This window comes from Vombatus ursinus, unplaced genomic scaffold (assembly GCF_900497805.2).
Source record: "Vombatus ursinus unplaced genomic scaffold, bare-nosed wombat genome assembly UNPS02014781.1, whole genome shotgun sequence".
NCBI classification, from domain to species: Eukaryota; Metazoa; Chordata; class Mammalia; order Diprotodontia; family Vombatidae; genus Vombatus; species Vombatus ursinus.
In genome coordinates this window covers 42,098,137-42,124,175 of record NW_020954559.1, presented here as the reverse complement: position 1 = coordinate 42,124,175, position 26,039 = coordinate 42,098,137, and the positions used below count along the sequence as shown (strand labels likewise).

The following is a 26,039-nucleotide window of genomic DNA, read 5'->3' as shown; positions in this document are numbered from 1 at the left end:
TTCTATGAGGGAGATGGGGGCAGAGGACTTGGGAGAGAGAGAATTCGGACCTGAAAATAAAATAAAATTGAATGAAAAGAAATACTACTGTAAGACCAAGAAATATTACAGAATTCTCCTGTTATATTCAAAAGTGAAACAGAGCAAGGGAGTCTGCCTTTATAGGGAGGGCTGGATTAATTACTTATGAGATTTTCTTGTGGTCTTAACCAAAGAATCCTTGATCTTTCAATGGAAATTTGGCATTGAAGAGTCCCAGGAGGCCTTCCTATTCAGGCATGACTAAATCATTCTTGAGCAAGGGTCTCTGGAAGAATTGACTTCGTTTTTCTCTGTCATGGTATCTGTCAAGTATATGTAAGGGGAGGATGGAACTGTTTTGGAACATTAAGTTCCCACTGCTAAGTGAGACACAGACTAGTATCTTAGCTGAACTTGGACTGTTTTAATAAAGCTGAACAGTATTACGTTGGCATGTTTGAAAGTGATTTACCAGGCATTTAATATACAGATGTTAAAGACCTGACCCCCCCCCCCCCAACACATGAGATTCTCTCATAGGCAAACTCTTGCCTTATCTTGCCTGTTTATCTTTGCCTGTTTTAATGAGGGTTCCATGTCACTTTTTGGCCATTTCCAGAGGATGCTGCCGCATACACAGTCCCTCTTATAGCTCTGCTTTGTGTTGTCATCTTCTAATTCCTGCCTTGATTTCTTCCATTTGTGTTCCCAGTGTTTGGCATGATGCCTGGCGCATAGAAAGCACTTGATAAATGCTCTGACATTAATTTATTCATGAAACTTACAGACACTCAACAAAGAAACGTTAAGTGTCTCATAAGAGACTCATTGAATAGAACATGTAAAGTATGTTCTCTGAAGCCTTTTAAAAAAGTTTTATTAAAGCCTTTTGTTTTTATGTCAGTTGTTTCTAGATACAACCTTTTCCTTTCTGCAGTGAATACTCCCTTGTAACAAAAAGTTAAGCAAAACCAACCAACACTGGGACCATATGTAAGAATGTATGCAGCCTACTACACCTGTAGTTTCCCACCTCTATACCAAGAAGAAAGGGGTAGATTTCATTTTCTGTTTTCCAGAACCGAGATTGTTCATTACAGTTACTCAGATTTTGACTTCCTTTTATGTAGTCATTGTGTATATTGTTGTTTTGGTCATGTTTACTTTGCTCTGATAAAGTTCTTACCACTAGTTGGCACAATTCACTAGTTCCATGACTAGTGTATTAGTGTGCCTTTCTTCCCATTATATTACATTAAGTATTCTCTTTTTTTGTCATCTTTGCTAGTATTCTGTGTGTGAGGTAGAACCTCAGAATTATATTAATTTGGATTTCTTTTATTAATGACAGAACAATCTTTAATATAGTTAATAGTTTGTGATTCTTTAGAGAACGTTTGTTGTTTGCCATTATTTATCCACTGGGACATGATCCATGGTGTTTCTTCTTTGTGTTAAATCTTTATATATCTTGCTTATCTGACCTTTGTCAGAGATTTGATACAGTGATATCCCCCCTCCTCAATAAACAATTTCCCTTTTTATCCTGTCAATATTCTTTTCATCTGAGCAAAAACACTTCAATTTTATTTAATTGAGTTTCTCTATTTTGTCTTTGTGATCTCCTATTTCTTATTTAGTCCTGTATCATAATTGTGAGAAATACCTCTGGTCTTTTTCCCCCAATTTTTTTTTTTTTTGCTTTTTGGTGAGGCAGTCGGGGTTAAGTGACTTGCCCAGGGTCACACAGCTAGTAAGTGTCAAGTGTCTGAGGTCAGATTTGAACTCAGGTCCTCCTGATTCCAAGGCTGGAACTCTATCCACTGCACTGACTAGCTGCCCCTTTCCACCAATTTTTTGATGTATCCATTTAGAATTTATTGCGGTATATGGTGTGAGATGTTGATCTAAACCTACTATTTGCCATACTGTCTTCCAGTTTTCACAGCAGTTCTTGTCAAATAAAAAGTTCTTCCCCAATAGAGAAGGTACCTAATAAATGTTTATTGACTGACAAGTAGTTTATGTTTTCTAGTATATCAAATACTGGATTGTTTCTGGCACAATCTCATCTAGCGCCCCCCCCCCCCTTTAAAGTGATCTACCTTTCTATTTTTAAACTAATATTAAATAATTTTGATGATTACAGCTTTATAATATAACTTGAGGTATAGAAATGCCACACCCTCCATTCTTATTTTTTTTTTCTTTTATCCCATTAAATTCTAGATTTTTTTTCTTCCTCCAAGTAAATTTTGGCATTTATTTTGTCTCATATTTTGGTTCAGTAAAGTAACATATGTCCATTTTAAGGGAAGGAGAAGATGCATACCTTTGTGGATTCTAACAGGTTAGTACTCATTTATGAGATACGGATATGCCTGTTCATAATTGATTAGTTTGTGACTAAATTTCTTCTCTTGTTAATAGAACTCTAGTAATAGTACAACAGGATATGAGCTATGACAACATTTTAGGGTGTTGTCATATTCCTTCAGAAGTGTAGGGTTATCATGCAACACACCATGTCACATGTCTCTGAATACGAGGGAGAAAACCCAACTTGGTTTCATTGGTTTAAATATAGTTGAAGGCTACAGATACAAGGTTGAGAGGAGGAAGTACTATGCAGTGTAGAGGAAATAGCTTTTAAAGATAACTCACTGAAGTACAAAATTGACTTCAGAAGGTTCTGGTAATTGAATTTAAAAAAGAATAGACTTGCTGAAAAGTTCTCTGCTGGATCTGTGGAAGGGAGAAGGGGAAGCAAATTAGGTAAAGTATTTGAAATGGGAATTGGCTAATATAGGAGTGATACTGAGTGCTTAAGAATGAAAATATGTAAAGTTTGAGAAAAGAAAGTAATGCCTAAAGAATTGTGGTGTGGGTACTTAATGTCTCTGAATTGAATTGTGGAAGTGTCTAAACTGGCCGTGACTAGGATTCTTTGTGTTTCTTTAAATGATTACTCTCAGAGTCATTTATATGCTGGTTTAGAGAATGATAGCTCCCATTCTAACCTTTTGTGTATGCTTTTATATATTAAACATGTAAAAACTTTTGCCCTGTGCTAGTTTCAAGGCAGGAAATTTTGAAACCTTATACTTTTTTTTTGTTTTGCCAAAAGAAATATTAATCATAGAATACAGAATGCCCTGTGACCATCCTAATATGCCATGAGCAAAGTAACTTATTACTAGTTACGGTTCATTGTTAATGTGTAATGTTTCTTGAGGAAAGTAACTATTACTAATTGGGATCTTTTTTGGGTGTCCTAGGTTTGGCACACTGTTACCTTGTGTCTTTCCCTAACTTGTAAAATGCTGGTTGGGATTGTGCAAACCTAGGAGGGTTAGTGTATATGTTGAGGTCATGAGTTGGATAACAGAGGTAAGATACTCCCCAAATCAGTAAATTAGATGATAAGTCCAAATCTGTTGTTGTTGTTCTATCATATCCAATGACCTCATTTGGAGTTTTCTTGGCAGAGATACTGGAGTGGTTTGCCATTTCTTTCTCCAGCTCATTTTACAAATGAGGAAACTGAGGCAAGTAGAGTTAAGTCACACAGCTAGTAAGTGTCTAAGACCAGATTTGAATTTAAGAAGAGGAGTCTTCCTGACTTCAGGCCCAGCACTTTATCCACTGTGCCACCTAGCTGCCTAATTTAATAAGGGAAAAAGACAATGGCCTTCAATTTGGTTTTTAAAAGTCAATTATAGAATTACAAGTTGAGGATGCATGGATAGACAACCCTTCACATTGAAGGGATCTGACTGGGCATTTTATGAGCAATAAGAGTCAGCATTATGCTATGGCAGCTGCAAAAAAAGCTAACCAAATCTTAGACTTAATTAAATAAGGGCATAGTGCCCAGAACAAGGTAGGTAATAGTCACATTGCATTTTGTCCTGTTAGACTGCATCTGGCTTATTAAGTTCTGGGCACTGCATGTTAGGAACACTGACAAATTGAAGTTTGGATAATGATTGGGGCTAGAATCCATGTCTTATGAGGATTCCTCAAAAAAAATCGAGGCAGAAGAGAATATGTAGGGAAGACATGATAGTTGTCCTCAGGTATTTTAAAGGCTGTGAAAGGGAGAATAGATTCATTCTACTCTACCTTAGATAGCAGAATCTAGGAAGGAGTAGCAGATATGCCAAACAGTAAATTTCTGCTGGAAAAACTTTCCAATGATTAGAGCTGTCCAGACAGAAGTGGTGTAGGCTGCCTGTCTCAGGAAGTAGTGCGTTCCTGTTACTGGAAGTCTTCAGGCAGAGAGACTGAACAATTACTTGTCATGCACATTGTCAGAAAGATTCCTATCCAGTTACAGGTTGGGCTAATTCACTTCTGAGGTCCCTTCCAACTCTTGAGATATTCTAAGGTTTCTGTTTGCATTTCTGAAGTATTCTATGCCTCATAAGATGATTCACTGCAAGGCAGCGAAATAGTAGAGAGAGTGTCAGAGTTAGAGTTAGAAAAATCATGGATTCAGAGCCCAGCTGTGACCCTGAACAAGTTAATTCACTTTTCTGAACCTAAATTTCCTCTTTTGTAAAGCAGGAATAACGGTAGTTTCACCGCCTGCCTCTTATACTTTGTAAATCTTAAAGGCACTGTATAAATGTGAATTTTCTTTTTATATTTAAATTACAAGATCCAGAAAATTCTCTATGCAGGGAACTTTAGGAGCATTCTTATTACATACAGATATACCTGTAGCTATAGACCTGGGGTAGGTACTAATTAATGCCAGTTATGGTTATGCAGTAGCGAAAACCCATGTGTAGGAGTAGAAATGTTTGTCTGTTATTTTCCAGAGAGATGATGAGGGGGAAAATCATTCAGGGCACCAAGAAGATCTTTTAGTTCTATCTTCATGCTAATGTTAAAGCATGATTTATTTATTTACAAAGGCTTCCTGGCAATTAGAGTATTACAAGGTAAATTTGAAGAGATGTCACTTCTATCACTGATGGAATCATTGACTGGTATTTAGACTTTGGAAGCTCTTAGGCTAAAATTTGAACTCTGGCTTTAATAAATCATGATAAAAAGTTATTGCCAGCTCATATGCTGGTGTACAGAGTTAGAGAATTGGGAAGCTAGGAAGGCAGAAGTTTCTGGTCCCACCCTGTCACTGTTGTAGTCATTCATTCCTACCTTCCCTCCATGGATGGCTCCACGATGCCCACCAACTGGATGCCATTTACTCTCTTAGACAGTCTTCTCATCCAGTCTGGCTCACCACCCCCAGTTAACAATGTGGAAGTATCTTATGCAGAGCTTCTTTTTGCAAATGGAGGCTCTGAGATTCCAAAGAGAAAAAGAAAGTCCATGATAATACTCCCAGTCTGCCTTGCAGTAGCTTGGGTAGGAATGTTTCTGTCACATCTTTAGGGTTCTAGGAGGGGAGAGAGAACCAATGAACCTTAGTGCTTGAAGGGCCCTTAAGAAATCATTGGAAGTGTTGATATAAATTCCTATATTTTTAGTGCCTATTTCATTGTGAACATTTATAGTACCAGAAAAGGAGATGGGCTGCTTCTATAGCCAGAGTTAGAAATGTCAAATAGATGGACATCTCAGAATCTTGTACTGACATTGGTGAAATATTTAGAAAAAAAAAAAAGAAAGAAGGGCCTCTGTGTTGAGCATCCTTCTTTGGAGGATTTTCGGACAGTCATGGACAAGAATCAGCTAGCATAAGAAGGCATGAATGGGTTGGGATCCATATTGGTAGAGGGAATAACCATACTGATGATATAGATCCACAGCAAGTAAGATTCTATATTAAGTCAGTTTTGGCAGAGGAAATGTTTTGCTTCTTCCCATTCAGCTCTAGGAGATGGTTACCAGAGGCAGTGTGGTACAGTAGAAAGAGCATTAGATCCAAATTTAAAAAAAAAACATTTATTTGTTGTTTTTGTTTTTCAGTCATTTCCAGTTCTTTGTAATCCATTTGGAGTTTTCTTGGCCAGGATACTGAAGTGGTTTGTCATTTCCTCCTTCAGCTCATTTTATAGATGAAGAAACTGAGGCTAACAGGGTTAAGTGACTAGCCCAGGATCACACAGCTAGTAAGTGTCTGAGGCCAGATTTGAACTCAAGAAGAAGAGTCCTTCTGACTCCAGGCCAGGCATTTCATCTGCTGTGCCACCTGACTAATACACATACACCCCCCCCCCCACACACACAGAGTACTCCATAAACTTTAGCTGTATAAATTAAATGATGATGATAGAAACTGACATTCCATTTTATTTTGGTTCTTTAAGCCAGTATGTCTTTATTCAGCAAGCATTTATTAAGCACCTCTGTATGCATAACAATGTCCAAGGCTCTAAAATGCTTTTAGAAAGTCAGGTCCTGGATTGGGAAAAGATAAATCATTCACACACTATTCAATCACAGAATAACTACAAAATAATGTGTACTAATATAAGACAATAGAAACTGACCAGTAGGATTATACTGTGTTAGATCTTCCAGGGACTTTAGAGATAATCTAATTTAACCCCTTAGTTTTTTACACATAAGGAAAGTGAGTCTCAAGAAGACACTGAAAAATGTACAGAAAATTAGTTATCAGATTTAGGATTTGACCCCAGTTCTCTTTGACTGCCTGTCTCATGCCCTTCTATTATCTGTAGTATCTAGCATTTCTTATGGAAGATGCTGCTTAAATGGTTACTAAATGAGTAAATGCATAAATGGAGCTTTGAACTTGGCCTCAAGAACCAGGTCAGAAATTACAGACTTTGTCCCTGGCAGAGATGGGTGGGGAGATGGGTTGACTAGACATTTTGTGTAAGAAGGAGAATGTTATGAGCAAAGCCACAGAGATGGAATGAGATATGCACGGGTAGACTGGAACACCATAGTGGGGATCTGGGAGGTCTCGCTCTGTCTGACCTGGGGATTAGATCTATGAATAGACACACCATGATAGATGCTGTTCTTTTTGCCATGCAGACACACGTAGATGCTTGGGGGCAGAGACTTCTCCTTTTTGTTTTTGTATTGTCAGTGTCTACTATAATTCCTGGCACCAAAAAAAATATGTGCTAAGTAAATAGTTATTGAACTGAATCTTTTATTTACGTGTCAGACATCTCCTAGTCAACGTAAATGAGTAAAGGTAGGAGTGAAGCAGTGATGAAAACTAGCCTCCTTTTCTGCCCCCTGATCCTCCCACCCCAAGAATGAGGTCATTGAAGCTCATTTTAATGTCAATCTTGGGAATACTTATTGAGAGTATAACAACCTACAGGTTTTAGTAGTCAAACACTAAACAACAATTTTTGGTCACCAGTTAAGAAAGACATAATCACATGTTTACATAACAGTTTAAGGTTTGCAAAAGCTTTTTTCTCATAACTTTGTGGCTAGTGTAGGCATTATTATCCCTATTTAGTGTGAACATTATTATCCCTATTTTAACAGACTAGAAAACTGAAGTCCAGAGAAGTTTGCCAATGGTAAACACTACTAATATAATTGTCAGGACTAGGATTTGAACCCATATCTTCTGGCTGAAACCAGCACTATGTACACTAGACTGTCTTTTGGGATTGATCCTGTTTGACCTCAGCCAGGGGAAGGTCTGCAGCACCTCTCCTCAGTTACCTATCCCCACCCACATATGTAATGAGCAGGGTTGTAGTGCATGGGGCTAGACCATAATTTTAGAGGAGCTACGTAAGTGCTTTAACAATAATTATATATAAAGGACTTAGAGTAACTACAGTATTAGGTCTTTGACCTAAGATGTTTTCCCCTAGATCGAATACTGGGCCTGGAGTCAGGAAGATCTGAGTTCAAAATTGGCCTCAGACACTTACTAGCTGTGTGACTTTGAGCACACTAGCTGTGTGAGCTCTGTTTGCCTCAGTTTCCTCAACTGTAAAGTAGACATAATAATAGCACCTACCTTTTAGGTTGTTGTGAGGATCAAATGAGGTAATATCTGTAAAAGCTCTTAGCACAATACCTAGTATATAATAGGTTTTATAGAAATGCTATTCCTTTCTCCTTTCCTTCTCTTAGTATTGTAGCTACTCACAGTCCTTTTCTTGTTAAAGCCCAAAAGGTAGCTATGAAAAAACTTTTTAATACCTTTTAATTATATGTTTCCCACACCTTTTCTGAGCAACTAGGTGGCACAGTGGATAGAATGCTAGGCCTGGAGTCTGGAAGATTTATCTTTGTGAGTTCAAATCTGGCCTCAGATATTAGCTGTGTGACCCTGGACAAGTCACTTAAACCTGTTTGCCTCAGTTTCCTCATCTGTAAAATAAGCTGGAGAAGGAAATGGCAAACCACTCCAGTGTCTTTGCCAGGAAAACCCCAAATAAGATCATGAATAGTAGGACACAACTGAAATGACTGAACAACAATACCTTTTCTGAAGACAAATGAGAGATAATAGTTGAAGAAGTATTAGTGAAAAGAACCCCTAGCTTTGGAGACCAGGGTTCAAGCCCTGTTTCTGATCCTTACTATGTGACCTTGAGTAAGTTACTTCTTCCTGAGCCTTCGTTTCCCCTTCTGTAAAATGGGGGGGCTAACTTCCCAGGTCCATCCTTTCCAGTGCTAGATCTATGAAAAGCTAAAGGAAGTCAGTGGAAAAGTTCCAGTTTGAAGGATACTTTGTGGTAAAGTAGTCCCAACGTTGTGCTTAGAGGATTATTTGTAGAGGCAGAGGCTTGTGAAGTTAATTTAGCTTTTATCTCCCTTTGCCAGTAAAGAGCACAGGAAAATGAGTGCTGACTGCTTTATGTTGAACTATATTTGGGGAAAATGACATGTCCTGGTCTCTTGATTGGCAAATCTGCAAAGAATAAAATATGGAAATAGCACTATCTTTAATGTATACGGAAGCAGATGCTGAATTATCTCCTTCCCAAAGGGCTGATGTCTTTCTCAGATGGAAAAGCTCAATGTGCATTTGAGGAAATGACACAGAACAGCTACTATATATGGGAATTTTTGCAGAACCCAGCTGTCAGAGACGTGTGATAAATGATGGACTCAGTTTGACTTCCAGTCCAGCTGTTTCTGTGATCATATGCCTTTGGTATCTTGAGTCATTTTTTCCAATCCCTCATTACCTTGAAAGCTGTGTCTTATTAATCCTATTTCTTCCAGAGATAAATGAAGCCTACCCCATTTGGGTGCCATTTGATGCTTCTTTTCCCAAGTGATTTGAAATCTCCGATCCCATTTGGTTCTCACAGCAAGCTTATGAGGTGAAGCTCCCTGAAGGCAGAGTCTTTTTTCATTTTTTGTCTTTTCTGTTTCTGGCATCTAGTACATACAGTGCCTGGATTATGGGTACTTGATAAATAATTATAGATTGAATGATAAGGTAGGTAAATGTTTTATAGGTGAGAAAAATGAAGCAGAGAGAGGTTGTCACTTTCCAGGGATCATGCAACTGGTAGCAGAACAGAACAGCTAAGACTGAAACCTGAAATTGCCCTCTCCAGAGTTACTAGTGATCTCTTACTTACCAAATCCAATGGCCTTTTCTCAGTCCTCGTTCTCCTGCCCTTCTTTGCATCTTTTGACACTGTTGATCACTCTCTCCTCCTTGATATTCTCTTCTCTCTTGGTTTTCCTCCTCCCTATCTAAGTGTTCCTTCTCTGTCTCCTTTGCTGAATCATCCTCCAGATCATGCCCTCTAATAGTAGTTCCCTCAGTATTCTTTTCTGGGACCTCTTCTCTCTCTGTGCTACTCCACTTAGTGATCTCATCAGCACCCATGAATTCAATTACCATCTTTAAGTTGTTAAATCTGAAATACACCTTTCTTGTCCCAACCTCTCTGCTGACCTCCAGTCTTGCATCTCCAACAACCTTTCAGACATCTCGAATTGGATGTCCAGGAGACATCTTAAACTCATTATGTCTAAAATTAAACTCGTTATCTTTACCTCTAAGCCCTCTCCCCCTCCCACCTTCCCTATTACTGTCGAGGTCAACACCCACCTCCCAGTTTCTCAGGCTCACAACCTAGGATCCATCCTGGACTCCTCACTATATCTCACCTCCCATATCCAAGCTGTCCTCAAGGTCTCTTGATTTCACCTTTGTAAATATCTCTCTTATACCTCACCTTTTTTCCTCTGATACTACCACCACTCTAAAGCAGGCCTCATGACCTCACACCTGGATTATTCCAATAACCTGTTGGTAGATTTGCCTGCCTCAAGTCTCTCCTCACTCCAGTCCATCCTCCATTCAGCCACTAAAGTGATTTTCCTAAAACTTAGGTCTGATTATGTCACTTCTCTACTCAATAAACTCCAATGGCTTCCTGTTGCTTCCAAGAGCAAATACAAAATGTCCCGTTTGTTATTCAAAGCCCTTTATAACCTAACCCCCTCCTACCTTTCCAGGCTTTTTATACCGTATTCCCCAACATCATACTCTTTGATCCAGTGACACTAGCCTCCTGGCTGTTCCACAAACAACAGGAACATCTCTTTGCTCCAGGCATTTTCTCTGGCTATCCCCCATGCCTGGAATGGCCTCCTCTTTCTCCAACTATTGATCTCCCTGGCCTTCTTTAAATCCCAACTAAAATCCCAGCTTCTACGGGAATGCTACCTTAACCCCTCAGTTCCAGTGCTTTCCTTCCTGTTTCCTATTTATACTATATATAGCTTGCTTTGTGTATATTTGTTTGCATTTTGTTTTCCCCATTAGATTGTAAGCACTTTGAGGGCAGGGACTGTCTTTTGCCACTTTTTGTATCCCCAGTGCTTAGCATGGTACCTGACCCATAGTAGGCATGTAATAAATGTTTTGTGAATTGAATTGAACCCAGGTATTTATATTCTTAGTTAAGGGGCAGCTAGGTGGCACAGTCGTTAGAGTCAGGAAGACTCAAGTTGAAATTCAGCCTCAGACACTGGCTGTGTGACCCTGAGCAAATCACTTAACCCCTGTTTGCCTTAGTTTCCTCATCTGTGAAATGGAGATAATAACAGCATCTACTTCCCAGAGTTGTTGTGAGGATTCAATGAGATAAAAAAATTGTAAAGCACTTAACACAATGCATGGCACATAGTAAGAACTATATAAATGTTAGCTATTACTATTATTGGTTTAAGAGTCCTCTCCTCTAAGAAAACTTGAAGAATTGTGGGAAAAAAACCCGTTCACTGCTAAAGAGCTAATCATATTTCAGTGACAGTACTTGATCACTTGAACTGGGGTTATCAGATAAGTAGAGCATAGGATACAATGATGATGATGATGACAATAAATAATAGCAACATTTATATAGTGCTTTAAGGTTGCAAGGTGCTTTACAAATATTATCTCTTTATGTCTTCTCAACAACCCTGAGCTAATGGGTGCTGTTATTATCCCCATTTCACAGATGAAAAAACTGTGGCAAATAGAGGTTAAGTGACTTGCCCAGAGTCATACAACTAGTGTCTGAAGTATGATCTGAACTCAGATCTTCCTGTCTCCCAAGTCCAACACTCTGTTCACTGCACCAGCTGCTGCTTAGGATAGATCATAGGATCATGTGAAGCATTTATTAAGTGCCTGCTGTGTGCCATGCACTTTGTGAGTTGCTGGGGGTACAAAGATAAAAATGAGATCCTTCCTGCCCTCAAGGAGCTTGCAAACAACATGTCCAAAAATAAACAGAAATGACATGACCTCAGAATGAAGGAAGGCCTAACAACTGGAGATCAGGACATCAGTTTGGCTGGGACAGAGTGTGTGAAGGAGAATAGTGTTCAATCAACCATCTGAAGGGCTCTAAATGCCAAACAGATGGGTCTGTATTTTGCCCTAGCTTCTTGATCAATAGTGTGACATTGTCAGATCCTCTGCTTTAGGAATCTTAATTTAAGAGCTCAGTGGAGGTGAATTGAAGAGGGGAGAAACATGAAACAGGGAGACCCTTTTTTTTTTTTTTTGGCTAGGCAATGAGGTTAAGTGACATAGCTAATAAGTGTTATGTGTCTGAGGTCGGATTTGAACTCAGGTCCTCCTGAATCCAGGGCCAGTGCTCTATCCACTGCGCCACCTAGCTGCCCCCAAGGAGACCGATTTTGAGGCTGTTATAATAGTCCAGTTGAGATGTGATTAGTGCTTGAACAAGGGTGGTGGTGGTAGTATGAGTGGAGAGAAGCCGGCAGATGCAAGAGATGTTCTGGAGGTAGAATCAACAGGACTTGGTAACTGATCAGATAAAGTGAATGAAGGAGAGTAAAGACTGGAAGATGACTCCAAGGTTGCAAAATGGGTTGACAGAGGGTGATAGAACCCTTTGAGAAATAGAGAAATAGAAGAGGTGGGTATTGGGGGAGACTGATAGTGCACTTTATATAAGTTGACCATGAGATATACCCACAGGACATTCAATTCAAAATGTTTAAAAGTTAGTTGATGATGTTGGATCAGATCTCTGGTGAGTAGGACTGGATTTAAAGATCTGGAAGTCATCTGCATAGAGATGGTAACTGAACCCTCAGGAACTGTGGAAATGAGTTTGTGTTCCTTTTTTCTTTTATTTCCCCTATTTCCTCTTGCCTTCTCTTTGCCTTTTCCTTTCCTCTTTTGTGTCCCTTAATTGTCACAACTGGGAATTTGAATGCAGCTCTTAATTACCCTCATAGAATAAAGTTTTATTTTTCTTGTTCTTATTTAATAAAATAAACAAATCAACAAATGAATTGAATGTTATATGTTTCTTTCTCTTGCCTTTAGAAATATAAATTTCAGAGCAGGGCCTGACCTGCATTAATAGTGGGAATTTTCTTATTGGGAATTCCCTATTACCATTAAAATCACAAAGAGAGAGATATGGGGAGAGGAGAGAGAGAGAGAGAGAGAGAGAGAGATTTCATTTTGAAAACAAAACCAAAAACCTCACCTTAATTTAAATGACCTGTATTTAGGTGGTCATTTTTTGTGGTCTTTGCCTCATGATTTAATTTTAAGTTCCTCACTCCTGTCTGCCAAAGATGATTCTGCCTGGTGTATATTTGAATTAGTCCATATGGTTTTTCCATTCCTAATGGATTAAGGGTTTTGAATTTTTAAAGAGTAAAATGAAATTAATTTGCTTTTAAATAATATCTGTAATAAATTGGTAAAGAGCATCTAAATGTGTATTTACCTAGTTTTAAGGCGAGTGCTATGTACTTATTTCAGCAGTTCAACTTTGAATGAGTAGAGATTTTACCCCAGACAACTCCTTTCTTTTCTTCACTTCTAATTAACAGCAGTGCCAGATGACTATGACTAAGGATGGCTAATGGAACATTTTAATATCCCTTTCTGCAATCACACCAGAATGACTTCTTTTCAAGTGATATCCCTAAAGGGGCATTACTAGGGAGAAAGCTTGGCAAAGTGGAAAGAGGACTGTATTTGGAGTCAGAAGCTGAATTCTAATTCCTTCAAGGCTCAGCTCAAGTGCCTGGTAAATTGTCTTTGCAGATGTGCTAAGCCAGGTTGAGGGTAACCAACCTGCCTCAAACCTGTCTGAGTTAGGGAGATGTCTACCTTGAGCACGTGAAGACATCCCCTAGAGGAATGGGTGGATGAGAACAATTTGTTCCAAAAGGCATGACGGTAGCTGAAGCAGATGCTGTGGAGTGCTTAGAGCTTGGTCAGACATCAAAGACACCATGGTTATCCACTGCATCCCAGGCCATCTCCAGACATCTTGACTTTTGTTCTGCCACTGGAATTCAGTGACTGTGGAAGAGAGAGTGAGACTGACAACTTTGTGCAACTCTGCCTCACTTAAATCCAATTCACAGGCAAATCAAGACATTACTAGGATGTTATTGGTCCTCTTCACAAATGAAGGGACAAAACCAACAGCACCAACCTTCCAAAAGAAGCCATTCCCTGTCTTCCTTAATCTTAGGAACCTCCTCTGAGATCACCCCCCAATTTATACTGGATGTATCTCATTTGTACATAGTTGTATGCATATTGTCTCCTCTTTGAGGCTATGAGCTCCTTGAAAGCAGGGACTTTATTGTTGTTTTTTTTTGGGGGGGGTGGTCTTTTTTTTGTATCTTCAGTGCTTAGCACAGTGCCTGACACATAAGCACTTTAAAAAATGCTGGTTGACTAAGTATAATAAGTTCAACTATGTTTTTGCTTACTGTTTTGCTTTTCTATGGAAATGAATTTTACTAAAGATAAAAAAGGGCCCAGTGAAGAATGCTTTTTAAAACTGGCTTCTTTCACCTCACCATTTGACAGTCCATAGGTTTGTGTCTTAGAGGGATTGTTCATTGGACCTACAAGTTAACTGTTCATTTGAACAAACTCAGAATAATCCAGAGAATGTGATGTTGAGATGTGGACCTCTGTCTTGTTTCAACACCACTGTATAATATTTGCATGATAAAAGCATAGGCTCGTTGTTGTAATGTTGGAAGGGATCTTAGAGTTGATTTAATCCAGCCTTTCCATTTTACAAATGAGAAAACTGAGAACCAGAGAAGTGAATTTTAATTCAGATTCTCTGACTCCAAATCTATCATTCTTTCCACTGTACTACATTGCCTCAGTTTTAATCTGTTAATGTGGTTGAACCAAGAAACAAAAGGATATTACATTTCACAGAAGTAAATTTAGGGAAATTGAGAAATTTCCACTGGGTAGAGTTGGGGTAGTATCACAGAAGGGTGTGGTGATAATGAGCTACAACAAAGTGGAGAGAGAGTCTGGGGTGAAGTAATGGGGAAAAAATGAGAGTTTTAGAGTAATTTGGGTAACTCTAGCAATGATTTAAATATGAAAACATGAAGAAAATAAAATTACTTCATAGAAATAGCAACATGGCATATTTAGAGAGTGTAAATAAAATGATCCCTATGGGTTTATAATAGTCTTTGTGTTTTTATAGCTTAGTTCAGCTTGCTTCAGTTTTTGGGAGAGATAGATTTTATATTCATTGAACATTTGGATATGGCTATATGCATGGTTGTATGCTAAGCACTTGCATATCGGAACTCATAGCATCACTGATTAAAAGTTGGAAAGGGGGGCAGCTAGGTGGCTAGTGGATAGAGCACTGGCCCTGGAGCCAGGAGGACCTGAGTTCAAATGTGGCCTTAGATCAAACACTTGACACTTACTAGCTGTGTGACCCTGGGCAAGTCACTTAACCCCAATTGCCTTTAAAAAAAAAAAAAGTTGGGAAGGATGGACTCTAGAACCCAAGTCCAATCCCCGAGTTTTATAGAAGAGGAAACTGAGACACAAGGAGGGTAAGTGACTTGCTCAAGGTTACATGGTACCTAATTATAGCTTCACGTAGTGAAAATTAGACTATATGCATCCACTTCAGGAAATTCATTCTTCATATTAATCAGGACCTAAATAGTCAGGAAGACCTGAGTTCAAATTTGATTAGACACTTGTTAGCTGTGTGACCCTGGGCAAATCACTTAACCCTGTTTGCATCAGTTTCCTCCTCTGTAAAATGAACTGGGGAAAAAATGGCAAACCACCCTAGTATCATTGCCAAGAAAATCCCAAATGGGATCATGAAGAGTCGGACACAGCTGAAACAACTGAACAACAATGTCTATAGTAAAGAGTCTGGATTTAAAACCAGATTCTCTGGTTCTAGAGCTTTTTCCACTATACCATATAGAGAGAATGTAAACAAAATACCACCAGCATTTGAAATAGTTTAGAGTACCTAGATTCTAAATTTAAAACAAAGATGGAATCAATTAAAATGATGTGTCAGCCCTTAGTAATTTAGTTTCCTGATAAACTAAGTATAACAGCAGTGGTCACTAGAGGGCAGTGTTTCCAATAACATTGAGGATGAACTTTTCAGGAGTATGCGTATGCCTGTTAGTTTTCAGTTAGTCAAAAAAAAAAATTCTTACCTCCAGTTTAGGGACATCTCCCTCTTTTTCTCCCTCCTCCTCCCCTTCCTTTCCCTCTTTCCCTGTCCCTATGGATCACCATCATCATTATGAGGTACTTGATGATATATTCCCTAGACATTTGTAAGAGGACAAAGTCACTGGAAAGGACTGTCAAAATCATCTACTTCAATCCCTTCATTTTACAGATGTATAAATTCACCAACACATTCAAATTAGATAGGCACTACATTTTAATCTGGTTTAGACCCCACTCGGCAATGATGTAGGCTGTATGTGGCCTATGGACTGCATGTTTGATACCTTTGGCATAGGGTCCTCCTGATGAGAAAACATATAGAGTACGTATTTCAACATCTGCTTCCTAATCATGGTTGATAAAGTGAGTTTATTTTCCCTGCCTATTACTTGTTCAACATCTGCTTTCAAAATTTTTCTAGATATTACTAACTTTTAATACTTTTTTTTTAAATTTTGAGTTCCAAATTTTCTCCCTTCTCCCTTCTTCCTTCACCACCTCCCTCCCTGAGACAGTAAGCAATTTAATAAAAGTTACACATGTGCAAGCATGAAAAACATATGCTATTAACTTTTAAAACCACTCATTGCTACTAGTTCTCACCTGGGGTCAAGCAGCTCATGTCTAAATCTTGTACCACAGGAGACAACCCTTCAAATACTTGAAAATAGATATTATGTCTGTGTTTGTCCCACCCCTCCTTTCTTCTTATGTCCATAACTTCCCCTACCGCTTTCTCTACCTCTTAGGAGGCAAAGAAGGTAAAACCCTGGACCCAAAATCAGGAAGACTTGGGTCAAATCTTGCCTCAGACACTTAATAGCTGTTTTGTGAAGTTGGGCAATTCATTTAACCTCTGCTTGCTTCAATTTCCTCAACTGTAAAATGGGGATAATAGCACCTACTTCCCAGGGTTGTGAGGATCAAATGAGATAATATTTGTAAAGTGCATAGTGCCTGAGACATTAGATGGTGCTGTATAAATGCAATTATTATTATTGTCATCATCATTATCTAGAGACCTCTCCCTATCATGTAGGACGTACACAAAGAAGTCTGAGAAACCCCCTCAGGAGCTTTTCAGTCTGGTTGGGAAACAGGATAGATACACAAAAAGATGAATAAAAATGAAAGGTAACAAAATGCCAAGTGAGTGGATAGAATACTGCCCTAATACCAGAGGAGATCAGAAAAAGGCCTGGTTTTTTTAGGTCTGGCCAGGCTGATTTGTGAAGACTAGGCAACAAAACATTTATTTCAATTACATAATCACGTATTAAATACCTTTCGAACAACAATAATTCAGACACTTCAAGCAAAAAAAAAAGGTAATTATTTAGGACCTTTCTATCAGTGATTAAATACTTTCTCCCTCCTAATATCATTCAACACTTAAAAAACTAATTACCCAACTGTAATTGCTTGGACTGGGAACCACTCGGGTGTTATTTTGCCAGTCATTCATGTAAGCTATTACCGATGATTATAAGCTGTTCATAGCTTGTATTCAGTGTATCTGGAGAAACTTAGGATAATAAAGAAATTACCATTTTGCAGCAAATAATTAAGAACATAGATTTTTTTTTTTTATGTTAACTTCCTTAGAACTTTTACCAAGGAGGATGGAGAAGATTATTGGATAAATGGATACTGTTGACTAAGTTAATTATCATAAAGCTAAATCTGCTTTTATTTGTTTTTGGTCAATTAACTTCCAATACTGACCACAAGTATCTTTTGAAGCTCTAATAATTAGATTCACAGTTAATTCCTGTATGAATCCATGCACAAATTATTCAATGAGTGGGCCTTTTGTATGATCCTAGCATAGAAAGTACCCGTTCCTTTGGTCATGGTCCACCAGTGGTTGAAATTTCCTTCTTACTTCTTTGATATAAGTTAATAAGCCTATGGAGTTGTTTGGGAGTAACACAAGCCATTTCCACCTTAGTGTAGGTTTAGTTTGTCAAACCAGCTAGATAGTTACTTAGCACAGTGGAGGGAACTGAAGCAGACATATAATCTTTGAAGGGATGGATTGTAGTATTGGTACAGTGCCCTGGGCAGCTAGTGTAGTTACCATGTAGGTGTCAGCTCCTAGACAGAGAGAAAGAGAGAGTAGAGGATTATAGTGACCTGGAGGGAGCTTAGATACAAAAAGCAAATTTTGCCTGCTTCAGAGTTTTGCTTGGGAACTCTGGTATCTTGGGAGGAGACAGAGACAGAGACACAGAGAGAGAGAGGGAGGAGAGAGAGAGAGAGAGAGAGAGAGAGAGAGAGAGAGAGAGGGAAGTCATGCATACCTCTCACTCCACTATAATGGATCAAAACTTTCTTTACTTAATAAGAATTTTTTTACTAGTAGGTAGTTGGGGGAAGATTTTTTTTTAGGGCCGAGAGAGAGAGGGGAAGGTGATCTTGCATTTTTATTTATTTATGAGATAACTCATAGTAAAGTCCTTTAGGTCCTAGAATCAGGAAGACTCGAGTTCAAATCCAGACTTAGGCACATAGTGACTGTGTAACCCTGGGCAAGTCACTTAACAGTCTTAACTGTTAAGTTAAAACCTTACTTTCCTCAGCTGTAAAATGGAGATTATAATAGCACCTCTCCAGCTGGTTGTAAGGAGAAAATGAAATAATATTTGTAAACTACTCAGCATAGTACCTGATTCATAGGAGACGCTTAATAAATGTTTATTCCCTTCCCTGCTTTCTCTGCCCCTTTTAAATCTTCTGTACTAGTAAAGGCATTGACATGGATAATGAAAGCTGATTGTTTTCTTTTTCTATTTTTACTGTTGTTCAATTGTATCTGACTCTTTGTGACCCTATTTGGGGTTTTCTTGCCAAAGATACTGGAGTGGTTTGCCATTTCCTTCTCCAGCTCATTTTACAAATGAGGAACTGAGGCAAACGGGGTTAAGTGTTTTGTCCAGGGTCACATAGCTATTAAGTGTTTGAGGACAGATTTGGACTCGGGAAGAGGAGTCTTCCTGACTCCAGACCCAGCACTCTATCCACTGTGCCACCTAGCTACCCCCTTTTCTGAAAAGCTGCCATGGCATATGCCTTTTGGGTACTCTCTTGAAATGCATTTTTAATACAACATAGGTGATCAGAATAATAGTAAAGATACTCATCTCTGAGGCTCCACTGTTGGGTTTTTTCTTCTCATCCAGTCAATTAAATGTAATTTAATTCAGCTCAGTCCTATTTTAGCAATGCTGCAATGGAGTGTTAGTTGGATGGTTTAACATTCTGAAATTTGGGAACTTTTCTTCTCAGCCTGCCAAATGGAGCCCAATGGTTCTGGGCTGATTTTGTGCCTGGGATGTTACCATCTGGTAGCTGTACTGAAGCATATTTGAACAAGAATTAATTTGATTTGGGGTTTGGGGTGGGGAGAAACTTTAGCTGAAAAACCAGGATCCTTATAACTGCCACTAAATAGTTCCCTTGTTTTCAATCTAGGCAGAAGAACAGAGCTAATATTACTGTCCTCTTGACCCCAGATTCTCGGCCTGTAAATTGTCGTGATAACACTGTATAGTCAAATAAAACCAAGACTTCTGGTGGCTGATTTCTGCCTGTATTGAGGGTACTTAGGATCAGAGGGCAGCTAGGTGGCAAAGCACTGGCCTTACTGGCTGTGTGACCCTGGGCAAGTCACTTCCATTTCCTTATCTGTAAAATGAGCTGGAGAAGGAAATGGCAAACCACTCTAGTATCTTTGCTGAGAAAACCTTAAATGGAGTCATGAAGAGTTGGATACAACTGACATGGCTGAACGGCAAGATCAGAGGATCATAGAATCATAGATGTGGAGATGGAAAGGGGCTTCAGAAGACATGTAGTCATTTTACAGAAGAAGAAGCTGAGAAAAAACTGAGTGACTTGCTTAAAACCTTATAGGGAGGGTGTGTTACAAAGGGAATTTGAACTCAGATCATCTGACTTCAGCACCAACTCTCTTTCCATTGTACCACATGGCTATTTATTCAACAAAATGTTTGGCAGCCTGATCTCTGACCCATGCAGCTACCAAATCAGAAACTTAAAATTCATTTGAAACTCTGTGCTTGTGCTTGATTGAGGCTGAAGGGCAAAGGAAATGATGATCCCGTGTGAATCCATCTCTCAAAAATTATGAATGAAACTTTCAAGAGTAGCTTATTACTTCAGGGAATTTTGTTTCCCAGCTACCATAAAAGCAGAAGAATATGCTAAGTGATGGAGTGAGTAGAGCAGTGGTCCTAAAATCCTTCAAGTGCTGTTTGTTTCAGTTTCCTCAACCATAAAATGGGAATAATAATAGCACCTACTTCCCAGAGTTGTGGTGAGGATCAAATGAGATATTTTGTAAAGCACATAGCACAAGTGTCTGGCACATAGTAGGTGTTTAATTCTATAAATACTCTATTCTTTATTTTGCTTTGGTTCTGGGTTACTAGGGGTGCCCTCCGAAGTGAGGGGAAGGGACGAAGAGTCTTAGAGCCCATTTTTTAAGTGTCAGTAATGGAGAATCATGGAAGGAAGGGGAAACTGTAAACACAGGTTGTATGGCATCTTCTGTGAGTGAATGTGTCTTGAGGGATGGGCAAGGGAGAGAGGCAGTCTGTACTGAGAATAAAAAGGCATATCATTTTAATAATAGATCCAGTCTAGCTTATCTCCATGGAATCCATAGCACTATAGTTATGGGGCTTATTTTTCTTTGGCCTGGGCGTTCAGAAAGATCTCCACTTCCATAATGAAATTAGAGAGTCCCCAGACTTTGCTCTAAAAAGCTGGTGAGTGTATTTTCACATGTAGATGTAGTCAAATGCCTCTCTACTGGCCTTTTCTGTTCCGTGTTTGTGCTAAATATTTACTCTTGGTATTTTAAACTTAGGCTAGGAAAGGTTCAACTGTTCCAGTTGAATTTGGCAGGAACCCAGCCTACCCCTTGAATTGCTGTTGTTATTAGTCTTATAACTGAGTTGGTTTGTGGTTTTTGTGTTTTTTAATCTCTCGGTCTCAGATGTGTTCCATTCTGATCGTTATCCTTTACCAACAGTTTACCTCTAATAACTTTCTGGTTCAGTATTCTTACCCTGAGTAGCTGTTAAACACTCTTTTTGCCCCCTCTTTGTCTAGGCTTTTTTTTTTAAAAGGCTTATTCATGCCTTTTGTTTGTACACCACATTCCTTTTCTTGCATTTGTATATCTCCCCTCAATGAACCCTCCCTTATATCATAGGAAAAAAAAAACAATTAAAACCAATCTGTTGGTATGTCAGTAAGCACTCACTCAGCATTTACTGTGTGCCAGGCAGACTGTGTGCTAAACACCAAAGTTATGAAAAAGGCAAAAACACGGTCCCTGTCCCCAAGGAGTTCACAGGGCTGTTATTGCTGACAAACTGTAGCATCCCTAGATTCTCCTGCCTCCTCTTCTGTGCCAAGAGCAGGGAAGGTATTTAGTAAAACAAACATTTTATTTTTTTATTTTTCTTTTTTTATTAATTTATTTTGATTTATCAATAATTACTTCCATATGCTTTTGAGTTTAAAATTTTTCTCCTCTTTCCTCCCCACCACCCTCCCTAAGACGGCGCACAATCTGATACAGGCTATACATTTACATTCTTATTAAACATATTTTCACATTAGTGATGTTGTAAGTAAAAATTAAAACCAATAGGAGGAACCATCAGAAAGAGGAAACAAAACTCAACAAAAGAGAAAAAAAATAGCAATTCAACTTCCATAGTTCTTTCTTTGGATTTGGATAGCATTTTCCATCACGAGGCCTTTGGAGATGTCTTAAATCCTTGTATTGCTGGGAAGGGTTAAAAAACAAACATTCTAAAATCACTTCTATGTAGGGGCATCAGAGAAATGATACCAAGACTAAAAAAAGTACAAACCAACTAAACTGTGCCAGCCCTCATAAGTAAATACAAAGTGTGTGTTGTGTGTATGTATATGTGTATGTGTATGTATACACAAAAGCATATACTTTACATATACAAGGCATAATATACAAAGTAATTTCAGAAGGGATAAGGAAACTAGTGATAACTGGGTGGTTGGGGGAGATGGGTAAGGGAGATCTGGAAGGGTCTAATAGCAGCTAGATAGCACAGTAGATGAGAGTGCTGTGCCTGGGGTCAGGAAGACTTATCTTCCTGAGTTCAAAATTAGCCTCAGACACTTAGAAGCTTGACCCTGGGCAAGTCACTTCACCCTATTTGCCTTAGGTTCTCATCTGCAAAATGAGCTAGAGAAGGAAATGGCAAACCACTCCAGTGTCTTTGCTAAGAACACCCCAAATGGGGCCACAAAGAATCAGACAGGCCTAAATGTGACTGAACAACATTAATAATGGAGATGACCCTGGACTGAGCCTTGAAGGGAGTTAGGGATTCTGAAAGGTAGAGGTGAGGAGGATAAGAATTCCAGGTATCTGGGAAAGCCTTGGTAAAAGTCTGGAGATGAGAGAGACTGTTATGTAGGAGAACCAGCAAACAGGTCAGTTGGACTTGAATGTAGAAGTGTGTAATAAGATAGGCTGGAGGCATATTGTGAAGGACTTTAAATATCAAACAGAAGAGTTTGTATTTTATTCTAGAGTTAAGGAGGAACCATTAAAGACTTTGCAAGTAACCTCAGAAGACAAATACTTAAGCCTCCTTATTTAACAAATGAGGAAACTGAGGCCTAGCCAGATCTGCATTTTAGAAATGTCAGTCCAGCAGCTATATTTCATCAGAGGTGGCATAGTAAATAGGGTCAGGAAGGTCTGGGCTTGGATCTTGCTTTGGACCATTATCACCTGTGTCATGCTGGACAAATAATTGAACCTTCCTGAGTCTGTTTCTTCAGTTGTAAATCAGGGATAGTAATATCACTTCCCTGGAAGAGGTGTTGGGAGGATCAGATTAGATAATGTACATAAATCTCCTTGTAAACTTCAATGTGCTACATACATGTCATCTATTACTTTTATTGTTTATTCTCCAGAGCCAAGATTGGTCATTACAATTAGTCAGGAATTGACTGCCTTGTAATATTATTTTCATTGACTCTATCATATTCATGTATGTTATTCTTCTGGTTCTCCTTGTCTTATCCTGTATCAATTCATTCAGGCCTCAGAATTGCTCATCTTTGTTTCTTAAGGTGCAGTACTATGCTACTACGGTTTGTAACCTGTACTTAGCCCACTCTTAGAGGAGACATTTCCATGGTGATTAATAATAGGCATGGAAAGGCAGCTTAGAGCAGAGGTCAGAACACTAGACCTGAAATCAGTAAGATAGATCCTGCTCAGATCCTGTCTCAGCTAATTATTAGCTGAATGTGACCCTGGGCAGGTCATTAATCATTCAGTGCCTTAATTTCCTGGTTAGTAAATTGAAGAAGCTGAATTCAGTGCCCTCTGAAGCCCCCTTCAGCTATAATTCTGTGAAACTTGTTAGACACCAGGTATCTCTGCCTGGGGGCTGAGCAGGCTACCCAGAATTCCTCAGATTCTTATGGTAATTATTGCTCTTGAGGGAGTTTGGGAAAAGAAACTAGTGGCTGGAGGGAACCTCCTATAGGACTGTCTGACCCAGGAGCTAAAGTAATTAGCGCTACCTGACCAGATCTCCACAGTTGTGATCCTGGGAGCAAGCAAAGCCTGAATTATACGTTTAAACACCATGATTTGTTCAGCTATTTCCTCAAATGATAGTTACTAAAAAAAAATAATAAAAATTAAATTAAAAAATAAAAAATGATAGTTACTTTTTTGTTTAAATTTTAGATTTTATTTATTTTTGCCACCACTAAAAAGTACTTAGCACTCTTGTCAGTCATTTCACTAGTTACTATTCCCCAAGTGAGGAGGGATCGCTCTCAAAATCTTCCTAAGAGCTTTCTGTGATATGTCACTGAAGGTTAAGGTGACAGATTGATAAGACTTGAGAAGGAGGCAGTGGGAAGAACACTGGATTTTGAGTCAGAGGACCTGGGTTTGAATTGTGACTCTGCCATGCACTACATATGTGATGTTGGCCAAGCCATTTAATTTTTCTCAGCTTCATTTTCTGCATCTGTAGAATCTGATGACAGGACTTAGATGACCTGAGGTCCTTTTCAACTGTATATCTATAGTAAGAGAAATTCAAAGTATTTTCCCTGGAGGGATTGTTTTTGACTTTTTTTTAATCTTCAGCACTTAGCACTGGCATATGGTAAGCATTTAATGAATGTTTGTGCATTGATTTTCATACATAATCTCCTTTCCCTGTATTTTTCTGAAAATTGATGACTTAATAAACCACATGGGGGCAGAAATAGCATTTGGAAAGTTAGCTAACTTGAAATTATGATCCTCTAAGAATGATTGACATTGTAAAGGCTTTGAAAGGACCAGAGTTTTGGTGTCCTAAAATGTATATAGAAGGTGAACATTTATGATAAAATTGTTATGTAGTGCATGATCTATGTGGAATTCTGAGGAAAACCCAAATTCAATGAATAAAAATAATAATAATAATAATAATAATGCCCAAAATGCAGGTAACTTGCCATTGTTAAAATACAGTGGTGCTATTTCTCTCGTGTCCTTTTAGACTTTTGTTGCCCTAAAAATTCCATTTTACTGGAAAACTGTATTCTACCTGTTCTTTCTTGACAGAGTTTTTTTTTCTACTTTAAATAGTTTCTAAATAAAGTTATATTTTAAGAGTGATTAAAAAAAAAAAGAACCAGAGAGCAAATTACAGTGTTGAACTTTTCATTAAGACTGTTTAATAGCATTTTTAAAAAAGCATACTGGGAAGAGGTGTCTTGGCCCATTATTACAAGATATATGTTCAGTCAGTGGTTAACTATCGTGTTGGGCAAAAGAAATACAGGATAAAGTCACAGTGAAGGATCCTTGACCTATGGGGCTCATGGTGACTTTGTGTATTGTCCAAGTATTGGAATAACCTGGGCCTTGCAAAGAATAAAATCACATACACTTGAAGTTTCACAAAGCGTCTTGCATATGTGATGTTTTTGGAGTCTCACAGTAACTCTGTGAGGTAGGTATTACAGGTCTTATCATTCCCATTTCACAGGATAGGGCTCAGCGGAGCAAAACAACTAGTCAGTGTCAGTAGCTGAATTCCAACCCAAGTTTTCCTGATACCAAGTCTACTGCTCTATACAACATGCGATACAATCTCTCACATAAATCCTAACACTGATTATGGAAACTGTAGCTTCCGCCTTGCCCTACTAGTGTTGTCTTTGTGCTACTTCCTTGAGAATGCCCTCATTAAGAATTTCAAGTCCTAAGGCCACTTACCTAGTTCAAAAATATTTTTCTTCTATATTGTGAGCCTATGTTCAGTAGGATAATAATAATAATATCATATTAGTAGTTAGCATTAATATAGCACTTCAAGATATGCACAACACTTTACATTTAAGCCACCGTGAGGTCGGTGTTATTATAATTCCCATTTTACAGATGAGGAGACAAGGCATAGAGTGGTTAAGTGCCTTGTCCAGGGTCACACAGGTAGGGAATGTCTGAGACAAGATTCAAACTCAAGTCTTCCCAACTCCAAGTCCTAGACTCTTTCCACTTCACTATCTAGCACACTAGGAAATGAAGTGCTGGGGAAAGGAGGGAAGAGGACAAGCATTTCTGTAGTACTATCCATGTGCCAGGCTCTGGGCTAAGCACATTTACATATATTATTTCTTTTTTTCATTAATTAATTAATTTTTAGTTTTCAGCATTCACTTCCATAAGCTTTTGAGTTTTGAATTTTCTCCTCCTCCCTCTCCACCTCCCTCCCCAAGATGGCGTTGCGGTCTGTTATAGGCTCTTCATATGCATTCCAATTAAACGTATTTTCACATACATTTATTATTTTACTTGATCATATTATGAAAGTAATTATGGAAGTATTAAAAAACTCAGGAACTGTTATGAGTTATTCATTCATTCATTTTATTGACAATGATTTTTCCTAGGTCAAGTCTCTGTCCTGGATCAAGGCTTTTTTTTTCTTTGTAAAGTTGCTTCACAACTTAAAGTGGGAAAAGTTTAGCACTTAAGAGA

The 26,039-nt window shown here is 38.6% G+C and overlaps 1 protein-coding gene across 2 annotated transcripts in view; it reads left to right on the top strand.

Annotated features, from left to right (window-relative positions):
* LOC114046253 (LIM and senescent cell antigen-like-containing domain protein 1) overlaps window positions 1-26,039 on the top strand; it is a 208,919-nt gene that overhangs the window by 85,519 nt on the left and 97,361 nt on the right. Inside the window, exon 1 of one of the 2 annotated variants that reach the window (XM_027866530.1) lies at window positions 2,684-2,796. The exons of the other annotated variant lie outside the window; for it this stretch is intronic. The gene's annotated coding sequence lies outside the window, so the exon portion shown is untranslated. Of the gene's footprint in view, window positions 1-2,683; window positions 2,797-26,039 lie in introns of those variants that run through there. 2 annotated transcript variants of the gene reach the window in all.